Raw genomic sequence first — 15,262 nt, forward strand, 5'->3', positions numbered from 1 at the left:
GGCAATAATTTCTTATGAATGCAGCACTGAAATGGTTTGTCAGCATCATTGATTCATAATACCGCATTGTTTACAAATTTTACATAGACAGAACTATGTTAATCGATATGTAAACCGATGTAGAAAAATGTCTGAAACAAAGCATTTTACTCAGTTTTGCTCCTATCCCTGCCCGGTCGTTGCAACGAACTGCCTTGTCCTTTACTCGCTCACCGTGGCCATTGTCGATCAAGCTGTCATAGGGATTCAATTTGTCACATCATCTAAAACGGAATAAACCAGCCGGGCCGGGTCGTAAATACGCGCCAGCAGATAATGAGAACCAGATATCTGCGACTGTCGTGGACGGTTGCAGTCGTCATTCATTTGCGTAAAAAAGGGGGTGCACAGAAAGGGCACAGAGTGATGGCGATGAAGGTATTGGGCGGCGGTTCCGATCCGAGTAATCAAACAAGAAGGTCAAGCTTAAGTGTCCTGGCCCGGACCCAACCGAACAAAGCCATCGAAGGCCATTTGTCATGCGGGATCCAATCAACCTCATCATCGCCACAGTGCTGCCACGTCATCAGTTGCGGTGAACCTACCAACCCTGGCCTGCCGGCAGCGGCCTGCTCAACAATAGGCAAACGCGATCGACGGTAGGGTAAATAATCGCTTTTTTCTGAGTCTTGTACGGGAATCACCTCACAAACGTCGATTGCGACCCTTTCTTTGGTCTCTCTCTCTCTCTCTCTCTCTCTCTCTCTCTCTGTTTCTCTGTGTGTTGACTTTGGGTTAACTATATCGAGCTTTTATAAATCGGCCACGCACCGCCAGGCTCGATCGGCACAAGTCGATCGTTCAAAGAAATGGTTGTAACGAAAAAAAAGTCTTCCCGAGCGAATGCTACTCACAGGCGAAGGCCTTGACATTACGTAACCCGCCCCAGCCCAGGGCCCACCCGTTCCCAACCCCGACACCTTCATCTCTGGCGTGCATTCATTCATTTTTGTTGTGGGACCATACTCATCGACGACCGTTTATTGTTGTGTTACACTGCTGGTGGTACAGTGATCCCTTCCCTGGTACTGGTACCGATTGGTGGAGCCTGGTGTTCCTCATTCCGTTGCTGAAAATACAACTCGCCGGGTGAGAAAGTCAGGGGGTAATTAAAACCGAATTTTCAATAACCTTTCCCCCGCGTGCGTGCCAGCGTGTTACTTCATCCACTGTCGGAGGAGACTGTCTGAGGCTGACAGACTGATCGCTAAACTGTTGTACGATGTTGTTCAAAAGTGCATTGCTGTAGATATGTTGTTGTTTTGTTGTGCGGTAATATAAAAGAGTTTATTTTGATTACACAGGTATTTTTTGAAGCATTTTGTTTTTTTTCTTACATACAATCTATTTTCAATTTTGGTTCAGTGAGTTTCAGTTTTACATTAATCATCGTTTTCTTGTTTCTTAATTTAAATCGTAAGTTCTAATTGTTTGGCAAAGTTTATTTTAGAGGCTTTCTGTCCAGTTCGTTTCAATATCCTTCAGTTGAAGTTCGTAGTACAACGTCGCAATTAATTCTTGGACATTTTCTCAAACTATTAACATGCTCTTTGAACCACTAGTCGATTTGAAATGACGCTTTGCACCACTAGACCCTTTCAATGTATGCAAATTGTTAGTAATTGTTACGTTGCTTGCTAGTTCATAAATTATTTTGAAGCAGTGCTTCAGTGTTGTATATTTTACCATGGACTAGATATTATTAAGTATTACTGCTCCTATTTCAAAGTTATTTTCCCCCCTTTTAGGTTTTGGCTTCTTGAGTGTATCCTTAATAAATGAAAAAAGTGGTTCGATACTAGTTCAAACAGATTATTTCCATAAATATGATAAATGGTGATAAATCTGGAGGTTTCCTGATGCATTCAATGAATTATGTGTCCACAAAAAGGTTATTCTTGGGTAATTACCCCTTCACAGTCTCGCGATTTTGAAAAATAACTCAAAACTGATACTCATTTTTATTTCTTTATTCTATTATAATTAAGATAACAATTCATAAAAACTAAATTTTGATCGAAAGTTTCAAAGAATTTCAATTTACTGAATACCGATCGTTTAAAAAGTTGTTAACACGTTGTATCGAACATTTACATACGCAGATAAACCATACACACACATTACAGTCAAATACCATGCAACGTGCACAGCGAAGGATGTAGAGCAAATAAGTTATTTCCTGTAAGAATCCTATTGAGACTGGTAAAACATTGAAGACCTGTTTAACTAGCCCAACACTGGAGGAGGCAAATGTAATCTCCATTAAACGATGAATGTACAATCTTTAATTCCATGCAAAGTTTGACATAATCGATGTTACTTTGCTCACAACAAGATTATTCCTTCCCCACTTAATCCCGCTCCTGGCGCCAAAGCAATTTTATTGGAATGCTCAACGCTTCATTGTACAATCCATCCCACTCCTGACCGAAAACCCAGTAGCGCACCGGCACGTCACGATCTCATCACAATTTCCAACAATTCGTCACACTCTGTCATCGAGGTAATTTGGTATTCCTTTCATCTTCGCTCCCGTTGCTCCTTCACACCATGGAACCTGTTGGGCCACGAGACACTGAGATCAAGCGAACGGCAAGCCTGCAACTTGTCGATCAAACGGTGGTCACTATTAAACCGATCGTGCTGCCAGAAACGGCACAACGTGCGACCCGCCGAAGAAAATCCTTCACCGGATTGCAACACAGCCGCGTAATTTTCCTGCTCAATGGAAAATTGATTATTCAAAGGCCATCGCCGTCTGTGAGCTGTTCAATGGAAAAAACGGTGCAGCACAGCCAGCCACAGGAGCGTTGGAAAAATCGGCTCGCACTGTAACACAGATCGAGTGGCGGTAAAAAAAGAATTAAGCTAATGTTTGGTGTCTCTTTTTGTTGTTGCTGTTGCTGTAGTAGTTGTTGCCGTAGCAATTTGTACCGAGCGTTAGCAGCAGCAACAGTAGCAACAAAAAACGACATCCTTTCTCTTACGGCAAAGCTCGCGCGATCTAAGCGTGCCCTCCAGCTCAGCGGAAGGCTTCAATTAATGCAAATCATGCCTTGGCGATCCAATGACGTACATGTCATCCCCCCTCTCCCTTTGCGGTTCAATTCTAGCGCAGTGGTGGTGATGCTTGGAAAGCCCGGTTTCCCGCTCTCTTTCCCTCCCCTTTCCATTGCCTTGCCTTTGCAACAATTTTCGTCATCGTGGCGTTGCGCGGCGTGCGTGTGTTTGTGTGCAAGGGGGTGCCACAGCAGCAGTAAGATCGAAGGTGCAAAGTACAAACCATGATACATCGTTCATCGTGTACGTCGTTCGTCATCGGATGGTAGGAAAAAACACAGCTTAAAAAACAGTAGTGTCCAACTAGCAAACAAAAAACTGATGGAAACATTTTACCGAGAGCAGCTGTTGAAGTAGTAGTTAAGGAGTTAGCACAAACCGATAGCGCATGTTAGTCGTAAGCAAGATGCCTCGCAGGTGCAAAGCAAAGGTTGCACATCAAACCACCTAATAAAATGTTGCTTTCCATCGTACAAATGCTCCACCGCGGGCGGGATAACCTCCAAAACGGTACGCAAATGTGTGCACACTAAGCGCACTTTAGCAGCGAATGTCCTTGCTGGTCTTAGTTTTAACGACCCGGGTCGGAATGTCACGCAGTGCCAGCTTTCGCCACTCCGACGACGACTAATCCGACGAATCCTTTGCCGCGCTAGAAAGAGCTACAACAGCGCAAACGGCCTGTTGACAGCCAACAACGTGTGCTGTCGTTAATCGCGTTGTACACGGCGTTGTGCCTCGTCGTAGATTGCCGTTTTGTCCTTTTGCTAATGGGGCCCGCCGCTGCTCGTAAAAACCGTGGCCATACGACCGATCAGACGATCAGTCGAAGACGCTGACGGCCTGGGAGGCAAACGTCAAGGACGAGCTATTGTCGAGCGGCTGCAATCACAACACCTACCACCACCCGTCGCGTGCGTTAAACGTGTGCCATTTGCTTAGCCACAGTTTTGAATTGCACTCGTAACAATGTGGTGCAAGATCCGTCGCTGACCCTTTAACGTTCCGGAGGGATCAAGTTCATGATCAAGCGGTGTGTGTGTGTATGGCACTGCACGGTCGGCCCGTGATGCGGGAGAAAGATTTCTACCGTACAAGGCACTGTTTTGAAGACGAATGTAGTTACAAAGAGGTAAACAAAGCAGCCGTGCCCTCTCCCTCTCTCTTCCCCCTTTTGACGGGTGACCCTGAGCCGAAACCGACTTTCGAATAAACGCATCTGGCCGACGGATCGTGAAGGCGTAGGACGCGATTCGCATAACGCACCACCAAATTCCACCCATGCTGGAACGTAAAGAACGTATGGAAATGGCTCAATGTTACCGGCTGGGCCCGAGCCCGGGCGGTTTGGTGGGTTCCATTGTCTACCGCGGGTATGAAGACGACGACTTCTTATGCCGGGCACGTATCGGCCATAGCCGGGACAGGGCCAATCTGTGGCACGCCACCATGCTTCGGTGTCTTGGTGAAATGTGTAGCATCATAGCGCCAATTTCGACAGCCATCGACCATGGTTCCGTTTTGGTTTTGGGCGCGCGCGTGTATGTGTGTGTGTGTCCGTAACGAGGGGGTTTGAAATTTGATTGGAACGCAACATCACCGCCATAATGATGATGATGAGCAGCGCTAATAATTCCCGAAACTCGCTGTACACAGTTGGGCGCGTTTTGGTTTTTGGTGCCGAGTTTTTGGGTGGCAAGAAGCTTCGCGCTGACAGTGACCTTCGTCGGTCGGACTCGGTGTTGAGCAATTGAAACGCACACAACCGTTTTGCGTGCGTAAACTACTGCTGCTGCTGCTGCTGCTGCTCGTGAATGTATTTCGTGAGTCGAAATAGAAATTAGAAAAATCGGTATAGCCAGAGAAATGCTTCAAGGGCTTCAGTAGGTCCAGCAAGAAGCTTTACTTAAGTCACAAAATGGTTGACGACAGAGAGCAGTAGAGTATGATCGGTGATTAAATACAAATCTCACAAGTCAACAAACAGACATGTTTTCCTTCACTAGAAGTCATTTAATTGGTAAAGTGCCTAAGAGGTAAGACTATAAGTAAGTTCGTAAGTAATTTGTCTGCCTAATAGGTTAAACTATATCTTATGCTATCCTAGTTTTAGTAAAGATCTCCTAGTCGCAAAGAATTCCAAAAAAGTTTGAGGCTAGACAAGTTGAACAATATAGGAAAAGCTAAAAACTAATTCTTTAAAACTTGATGGGTCTTGGAAAATGGGAAGGAAGGATAATCAAGGATATGAAAGGAAACAGAAAGTCCACTCTAAGAAAATTCAAAGCAATCTGCCAATTTATGAAAGGTCTGTATGCACCGGAGAAGAGGCTAATTCGATCCAAAGACAGTCTGTCGCGGTGGAATATGTAGAAAATTCACGAGCCCTTAGATTTCTGCAAGGAGCGAATATTTCAACCAGTTCAAGAAGTTCTAGGGAATCAAACACACTTTTTTGGTAATCTTGGTTTGTCCGCAATCCATGCAACGGTCTTTTTCTTCACCCAATAGTAACTAGAGACATGCCGGTCATCAAGATCATATTCTATCGACTAGAACCCCCGTAGCAAGAATAAATTATTTATTGTTGTACTTAGCTATATTATGTTTTTAATATAAAATCTTATAAAGGATTTAACGGATTTGATCCAGGATTTGATTTTAAAATTAAACATCTTTTGCTGCCATCATACCAACAACAGTCCAAGCAATTGTGAAGATGCACAGAGGAAGCATCACAAATAAATATTAGATGAACTTTACATAGAGAATATTCCAAGATTTAAGACTTTGTTTCAATAATATTGACTTTTTCATAATTTGAGACATTTCAGATCCTTCATCATGTTATTGCTAGGGATAATTGCTCAAATGATCAATAACTATTCCCAGAACAACCAGAAAGGAAGAGGAAGTTCCCGACTGTAGATTCCATTCGAGATCCGAGCTGATTTTAAGATATTTCCATATTTCCTCATAGACATTGATTTAGATATAGACATATTTCCTCAAAATATATATTTTCAATCCTAAGAAAATGCTATTGCAGATCGTTAAGCTACAGAGAAGGCAGCTATAATAACATAAAACAATTAAATGACTTCCATACAGTCAATATTAAACTAGCATGACATATCCATTTAAGTATCGCACCATAGATCCACAATCTGCACTTACATCCCGCACTGGAATCCACCCTTTTCCTGCACGTCACTGCAGATCAACTACATCCAGCTGTAAATTGAGCCTTATTTAGATCTCGTTAACTGCAATGACTAACGACGCTTCCCGGCACTGTATATAAGTATATTGCCAGCCACTTACCATCTCTCTCCTTGCCAACATTGTCGTGTTTCGCAAATGGGCCATTCCATTACACGGCATTACAGTGCAAAGATTCCCCAAGCATCCCGAGCCGCGGGTGTCCACTTGGCGCTGGTGTCGCGTGTCCATGTATTCAACGCTCACCCGACCGGAACCTGCGGAGTGCGGGGTGATTCCCAGATCTTGCCCGCGTGTCGCCACTGAAGCCGTTCAGTGTGTAAAGCTTCACAGGAAAATCATCATTCACCGTGCACTACGTCAATCGTACTTGGCCACTTGTGCCTGTTTGTGCTGCACTTAACACCTTGCGGGTGGCAGTACGCGATGGGCTAGGAATGCTTGAACATTGCCCTGCTGCGCACCTTGGCGGAGGAACATCTCGATCTCTGCCTCTCTGTGTCAAGCGTTCTCGTGACGGAAGCCATGGGATGCCACTAGCACACACAAACACACACACACATTTGAAGTCGCAAGGGTCAGTTCCGTCAATTGCAAACGTAAACTGCTGTCGTCAGTGTACCTGCTGTTATTGGGCTTACAAAATCAAGCACCGGAGAATGAGTGTGCTCTCGTAACGATTCGAAGGATAAATCTGATGCTACGCGTGGATTTCCCACGTCCTACGCCGGTTTGGCAGTGTGTCCTGAGCGGCTCCTCTTGACTCACTTGTCGCCCTGCTACTTGAGGCGTGGAATTTCTAGCACCTCACACAGAAACCGCTCTGTCGCCAACCGGGGAGAGTTGGGCCGATTGGGTCAACAGTTAAAGCAGTTCAAAGGCGCCAAGGTTTGCGCGGGCACGTGGGCGCCACTGTTGGTGAAATAAATTTACCCAGCCGGAAGCTCATGTCCCTGTGGCTGCGGTGCGTTGCGGACGGGCACGTTTTTGCTCTTCTTTCGAGTGCGTCCCCCCCTCTGTGTAGTGGTCCTTGGCTGTGGCCTGTTGCGCGATGCAAAACGTAAGGTTCTAGCCACTTACGCCGTAGAATGTCCGCCTCGCGCCGCCCGTTTGCTCAAGTGCATCGGTGCATCGATTTAGCCGCCGATTAGATCATTACCGGATAATAGTGCACAGTGCAGTGTCTGAGCACTGTTATCAAGCGCGCCACTACTTCCGGTGTACACGGTGAGCGGGTTATATTAATTCGTCTCACCCCCATTCGCTGGGTTGCTGCACGGTGGTGAATGAATCTCGCGCTCGCATCGGAACCGGTTGCACCGGACCCGGACTAGAAAACCTTCAATCTAAACCCAGACGGGCGGCACACTCGTGCCGGTGCGTTCTGACCATCCGTGAGCGTCCCTGGCGTGCCGGGCAGTAAAGAAGCCTGGTAACAGTGCGCTTGCTCGGAGGGCTTGTGTTTGATTGATTAGCGAAAAAAAATGGAAAGCGAACACGACACAGTTTGCTAGGGCAAAACCGCAGCCCAGAGAGACACGTGAATCGTAACCTATTGGGTGTGCGTGGCTCTAATTGACCGAAATGGTAATTAAACGAGGTGATGCAAAACTGTGCCCCTATACTAAGAGTCACACTTCAAAAAAAAAGATGATTAATTGTATCCTAATTGCATTAAAAGGAATCATTTCAAACGAACCATTCCACTGGACAACTCTCTCACTGTGTCGCCAAGTGCGCGCACTAGCTCAATGATTCTTTGTTCGCGCACAGCACAGCATACCTTTCCCTTCCTCCGTACGCCACTAGACAGCATACTGACAGCCCTCCTCCTACCGCCCATAGATGCTGTCAGTTGGGCCCATCACACACACACATAGTGGCCCGAAGTGGAGCCGAAAACGCAAATGCGACAGCTGCTTGCGCCATCCTCGCGGTGGTGGCATCAACAGCAAAGCAAAGCAAAAAAAAAAACACGTCTTCTGCACGGCCCCGAAGGCGCAAAAGCACGCCGTGATCGGTCTACACGCACGCTTCGTGATCGTCGACCGATCTTCAAACCTTTTTACACACCGAAAGAGAGAGAGAGAGAGGGAGAGAAAGATCCGCAACTTTGTCTCGTCTTCTTCGACTCCCCACCCTGGCCGGACTGGTTCGACTGGCCATTCGGTTGAGCGAAAAGCACATAGAGAGAGAGAGGGAGAGAGAGAGAGAGAGAGAGAGAGAGAGAGAGAGAGAGAGAGAGAGAGAGAGAGCGGGCGTATAATTATCCGTCGTGCGCGGACGGTACGGTCTCGGCACGGGCTGGCCTCAGCGTGTGTTGTCAGTTTACTGTTGGCCGTTCGTGCTCGTGGTTGCGTTTCTGTGCGCGGTTTTCTGTGAGTGTGTTGCGGCGGTCCCTTTTGGCACCCAAGGTGCTAAGGCAGAAGTGGTGGAGTGCAAAAGTGAAACAGGTTAGGAAGAGGATGGTGTTGGCAATCTGTGCCAGTGATTGTGCTTTTTTTTGTATTTATTATTTGCCTCTGTTTCGTTCAGTCGTGAAGTGCACACCGTTTCTGATGGTTCGGGCAGTTTCGTGGCAGTGATGGTGATTTTTGTAGGGATTTATTGACGAATCTGAAGACCATCACAAACAAATTTTGAGGTGAAAATTTGGGTCCCGAGACAAGAGTTAATATTTACTGCAAACGAGCTACGGTGAAAAGTGTGTCTGTTTGTGTGTGTGTTTTGAAAACTCACCTACTAGTGTAACCCGTTAGTTGGCCCATGTAACACCCCGCCCACCCCTAGGATGTGTTAACTTTTATTTGTGGCGAAATTAAATTAAAAACACACACACGCATGCACACAGTAAACACATACTGTGCAAATGAGTGCAAATATCTGTGCGTGTGTGTGTGTATGTGGTGGTTTACAACCCCAAGAAACCGAAAAGTAACCAAAGTGTACACCGAACGGCACTGAAAAAAGGAAAACAAACACATACCCGTACACACGATAATACGCGAGGTGTGCGAAATCGGAAAAGCGCGATTCGGAACGGGAAATGAAAAGAAGAACCATTCCCCCTCCCCTCCCCCCTATTTTTCGCAAAAGGATGATGCGAGGTTGAGAAGAAGATTGTCGGATAGGAAGGAAAATTGTCATTACGCAATGGTGCAAACGCGCGGCGGAGCGTAGGGGATGCAATATGGTGGAGCAAACGTAAAAGGGAGCCACACACACACACGCGCCGTAGTGGAAACCTGTCTGGAGAGTGAAAATGATCGGAGTTGGGTGGTGGTGGTGGTACGCTGCATTCAATGAAAAGGAAAAGTTGTGTGTGAATGAATTTTCATTTTTGGTTACGACAGGGCGAGCGCGCGCGAGATAATGGGGGGAAGGGAAAGAAAATTGGAAAAAGATGATGGAAGTAAGGGCAGAAGAGGAAGAAGAAGAAGAGGAAGCAGAAGGAAGAGACGCAAAAGGCGATGGCTGAATCTGTGTGGAGCGGGCACGATGCTGCAAATAGCAATTGCTGCACAAGCTGCACATGAAGGGCTTTATCCGTACATTGTATTATTAAATTTCTACTCCCAAAAAACCTCACCTTACATCACATTACACGGGCTTGGGTGTGTGTGTGTGTGTTACAAAGATCTTTGTAATTTAGTGCGTACGATGGGTGCGTGCTACCTAGTGAATGTGAAACAAACAAAGATTGATCGCTATTGCTCGCGACCCTAACTAGCATTGCTCCAAGCGTTTGCTGCATTATGAAATTGACTGTAAAGAAAAACCAGCCATTGGTCAACCGAGCGATCAATATCTATCCAGCTGAATCTATGAGCTGAAGAAAAAAGGCCCCCGCCTCACCATCCTAAATCGATGTTTTACGGGACATTAGCTTGGAATAGCCACGAGAGGGAGAGACTAAACAAAAAGAAGCCAACTCTCACTCTCATTTGTCTCGATTTCTTGCCCCGATTGGCCCTCCGACATATGTGAAGCAGTCTCAGGCCTTTTCCCTGTCGTCAGGCCTTTCGCTTTTCTTCTAACCGACATGTGGCCCGGTTTCACAGATCATTATTGGGACCGATTGGGACCGAATGGGAACCGGGCACGATTCTAGCCCCTTTTAGTTTTGATCGATAAAAACAGACCCCACAGTTCCCAACCTATCGCGAGTCTCCTAAACGAAGAAAAACCTCCCCCCAGAACAGCCCATAAACACACGCCGGGCGAGGCAATGAAAACAGCGACTCCCCCTTTTTTTGCGCAATTGCCATTCCGCGGCTGGTGCACCGCCGCCGTACGCTGGAGGATGCTGTTGCAACATTATGCATCGTGCGAGGATAATGCGACCGGTTTAAAACAACGCCAGCAACCACCGTCCGGCTGCCGTGCTGCTCTCCCTTCCTCGACACGTTTAGGCCGGGTTCGATCCCCGGCAATTAGCTGCCGTATCGATTGCGCAGCTGAGAATTCGTTACGCTGTTGGGGCGTTTGTGACCTCGGTGCACCCGCCACCCGCTCGGTGCAGGCTTCAAATTATAATGCACCGCAAGAAGTTCTACCTGCAAGGCGGGACGGCAGCCGGAGCGGCCCCATTGATTGGTCTGCTTGTGCTTGGGAGGGACAGCCTCAAAGGAATCTGGTTACATAAGGTCAAACAAAAAGGCGCTCTGGGCGGCACTCGGACCTTTGCTGGAATGCGATCAAAGCTCGTTCGCTTTCGCGTTGGTTCGCCCCGAACACGCTGAAAGTGTGGTTGAATTTCACAACCCTCAAAAACACGAATGAAGATGCATTTTGAATGAAACTTTTCCAACACCTTGGATTGCCTTGAACCTTGTGCGTCCAGTGCGTCCTTGCATCCGTGCTTGGTAGGTGTAGTGTCCGGTGAAGATCCTTGAAGCGATCCTCGATTTCACTCTCTCTATCTCTCTCTCTCTCTCTCTGCCTCTCGCACTCAGAAGAAATTCCCCAATCGATAAGACATGGCTGCGATCATCCACCAAAAAGCGTCAAAACAAAAGACTTGAATGCGCGATGAGAAAACTCGTTCTCGTTTTTAATGTCGCATCTTCGCTTGGACGCATCGCTTCGATTGGAGGAAGGCCTTTGGGGTTGTCGAAGAAGGCCTGCACCCGCCCAGTCAATGCCAACCAGCGGACACCACCGAGCCTTCTAACAGCGGCGGGCTGGAACGCTTTTTTTGGCTTTGCTTTTGCTTTTTGGTACACAGCGCAGCGCAGCAAACCCACTTGTGTCCCTGAGCAACGTGCTCGTAACCGAGTGCGTGCGTGTGGCTGTGTGCTTCTAAGTGTGTTTATGTTTTGAAACACTTTCAAACTCCCCTCCCAAGTGTACCGTTTTTGCAAGGATTCGCCATCACACACACACGCACGCTCGCACAGGCAACCACTCTCGCATAGTTTTCTTTGTCCGATGCGAAGGCTCTTCTCCAAATTCCAAACCAACCACCCCCCGGCGATGGTGTGCAATTGCAGTTTTACCGTTATGTAGCCGATGCAGTTCTGTATCGGCTCGGTTTTGGGCCTCAGCGACAAGTGCATGAGGCCTCTTGGGGAGGGATTGTGCGGGGTGGGGAGGCAAAGGGGAGGTTCTCCTCACTCACCACGTTGAAGGTAATTCACTTTCAGCCACCTGAAAACTCACCATACCGTGCGCGGTGAGCTTTGGGCCGCGCGGACTCGTTCAAGTTCTTTGCTGGTGGCTGGCTAGCGAAGAAAAAGAAGCTAACCGTAAGCGAACTCACCCTTTCCCCTGCCCCGTGCGCCCGTGTGTATGCCGTGCCAGAAATCGAAAGTTTCACTACTGCGCACGGGGTAGGGAAGAAGAAGGCTGCTGCGGCCAGCCAAAGGCCTTCACGGATGGGGGTTTTTCTTGTGTGCGCTCAGCCACACACACAATCACACACACACACACACACACACACACAAGCTGGTGGTGGTTTTCGAGCGCCGCAACCCCGTCAATGATTCGCACGCAGTAGCAGGCCAAGAGAGAGAGCGGGAGGGGGTGAAATGGAGAGGGTGGCCAAACCAGTTGCGCCAGCGGCAGGCGGCGACGGCCGCGCGGTACACACAGATTGACGTGCACAATGCATACTGGCTGGTTGTTGTTGTTGTTGTTGCTGCAGACACTAACACATGTGGAGGGACATTTCTTAAGCTCTTCGGCAAGCAGTCAGTCGCCTCGCAGAATGAGGGTGATGCAGCCGTGTAGACACACAAGCACTCACACACTTATACAAATAGGCGCCTGATGTGCGTGAGCGAAACCGCAACCGAAACGATCCGTGTGCGCAAAAATGGCAGAATTAGATAAGTACGATTTCAAATCGAATTGGATAATCGCTGTTTGCCATTCCTCCCTCCCTCCCTCCCTCGCTGGCCCTCTTTTTCGTTCACGACTTTTCACACCACACACTCCCCACCCAAAAGAGGCCGTGCGTGCATACGTGTGTGTGTGTGTGCAGTGCTGGTGCGGCTACCGAAGAGTATTGCGTTCCAATTGCGGACTGCGCGAGACAACATATCGTGCATAATAATAATAATTGCAACCACACACACACACTTCGGTGGTGTGCGGCAACCTGCACGGCCAAGACTGCGCAAGACTGTGACGATGGCTGAGGTTTTCCACTGGATCTTGCTCTCTCTCTATCCCTCCCTGTGCAAGTTGATCTTTGCTAAGCAGCCGCCCATATGGCCGCCGAAGGTTGGGCGAGCTTTTCGGCGACCTGTTGCCCGTTGCTACCGTCCAAAGATTTTGCATAATCCCACCCAGCTGGGGAATGTAGGACACCATCTGGACCTGCTGGAGCGACCGTGCCGCTGCAGAACACGCGTCCAAAGAGGCCCAAGTTTAGGCTCAGCCGGGTTTCGGGCTTCTGCGACTTCTCCTGCTCGCAAGCAGTCGGAGCCACACACACACACACACACACCGATGCCAATCCCAGCTGTTGCTGGTGACAGTGGCAAACACATTTGTGCTGTTTTTGCACTCTTCCGTCGGTCGGGAACTGCTGACCATTGCACAACTTCGGTCGCCGTACCGCGAAAGAAACCTTGCCACCGCCTTGTGCATGTGCGCGCCCGCGCGAGCTCCCTCGGCCGCGCAGTGTTTTATTATGCTTTTGGTTTTGTTGAAGGTGTGTTTTTCTTGCCTCCTTTTACACCTCACACTCGAGCGACACGATGAGCAGGCATCCGGAATGTGTCCACCGCGTCTATGACTGTCCCTCTGTCAAACACTTTTAACGTCATAGTGAACTCGTCGCGGTCCGAGCGGTTTCTACCCAATGGAGCACACACTCACACACACACACACACACACCGAAAACAGCACACAACGCCCGTAACCGTTTGGCCTCGAAATGAGGCGATGGAAATGTGAAACCGCATGGAAATGATGGGAAAACCCAAACCCCCGCGCACGTGCGTGCTTGCGCCCACTGTTGCGCTTGCGTGTTGCGTGCGCGCGGGATTGCAATCGAACGCAGCAGCAGCAGCAGCGCGCCGATTTGTTCTAACCGATTGCACCGAAGACACACCGAGCACACCGAGTGTAATCACAACACACGGGGGCGGTGGTCTGTGTTTTCCGGTTGCGTGGCTAATCACTGCGCTTCACGCGTACGGCATCATTGTTTTGTGCTTGTTGTTTTTATCGAACGGGCGTCGGGCGTGAAATTCTTATCCGCATTCGGAACCGTGTTCCGGAATTGAGCCGTTCGATTGGCAGAATCGAGTGTGAGAACCGGGCAAATTGGCTGGGTCATCTTCTCAATCCCAAAAGGCATCCGCTTCCTGCTAGCCGCTCGCGCCCATTATGGCGAAGTAATGAGCGGGGACGACAAAAAAATGGGAGAAATATTTTAAGGCAAATCGTACAGGGGGAAAACAAAGACGCACTACGCTCATTATGGTCATTAGCCGTCCTGCCTGCATTAGGCATGCAAATGCGCCCACCGCACCTTACTGATTGATACCTGCATTAGCAAAATCCCAAAGCAAAGTCCGTCGGAGCGCTAACAAGGCGGCAAGGTCAGTCCGTGCTTCCGTGTGCGATTGGAAAGGATCTGGGAGAAGAATTTGCGCACTTACGCATTCCAAAGTGGAATAAATAATGCTAAAAGCTTCCTTTTCATCTGTCTGGACAGAGCTTGCCATCATTTCACCCTTAAAATTGCCTCTTTAATTAACATTTTCTTTCCCCGCTTTTTTGGCAAGATATGAAACCTTTTCTGCTGGCCTGCTCGCGACACCTTGCGCGCGGTTTGACTTCCGCTTCGCCCACCAGATCGCATTGCTGCATAAATTTAGCCAGCTTTACCACATCCCCCCTGAAAAGTACAATCTCCTGTCGTTCAGCCGGGCTGGGGACGAGAAGATCCTGTTTTATTTCCTACTGCGTGCGTGTGCGACCGAAGTTCGACCGAAAGCTCACAATCGACCCTCTAGTCGAAGGCTCGTCTTGGCTGAGACGCAGAAGAAGGGAAAAAAACAGCGCGGGGAGGAATCACATCCAAATTGGCCGTTCTCCGGTATCACGGTGCGGAACAGGTTTCTGGCTGGCTTTTGCACACACACACACACACACACACACACACACACACACACAAATGCGATATGCGAAATTGTGAGCAACATAAAATGTGTCCCATTTGCATAAAGCAAATCTTTTTCCGTTGGCGGGATGGCAAATATTAGATCACACGCCGATACAAGATTTGCTGAATTTTTGCGTGTTTTTTTCTTCTTCTTCTTCTGTTTCATTGGGGAATAATTTTGAATAGCACATTTGTGAATGTTTGTGAGCGATCGGGCCGTGTGGCATCTGACAGCGTGCGTGCGTTTCTGTTGCTGACCGGGTAAGCCACGCGGTCGGGTTGCTGCTGCTGGATCAAATTACTTATTCAGGAAGATCCTTT

The 15,262-nt window shown here is 48.3% G+C and overlaps 1 protein-coding gene across 8 annotated transcripts in view; it reads left to right on the forward strand.

The window, feature by feature from the left end:
* The window catches only part of LOC120948371 (ABC transporter G family member 23), a 188,339-nt gene that overhangs the window by 155,007 nt on the left and 18,070 nt on the right, over window positions 1–15,262 (forward strand). For 2 of the 8 annotated variants that reach the window (XM_040364621.2, XM_040364622.2), the window contains exon 1: window positions 8,633–8,774. The exons of 4 other annotated variants lie outside the window; for them this stretch is intronic. The gene's annotated coding sequence lies outside the window, so the exon portion shown is untranslated. Of the gene's footprint in view, window positions 1–8,632; window positions 8,775–8,834; window positions 8,909–15,262 lie in introns of those variants that run through there. 2 more of the 8 variants (XM_049606644.1, XM_049606645.1) reach the window with 2 other exon arrangements.

Source organism: Anopheles coluzzii, chromosome 2 (assembly GCF_943734685.1).
Source record: "Anopheles coluzzii chromosome 2, AcolN3, whole genome shotgun sequence".
Lineage (NCBI taxonomy): Eukaryota > Metazoa > Arthropoda > Insecta > Diptera > Culicidae > Anopheles > Anopheles coluzzii.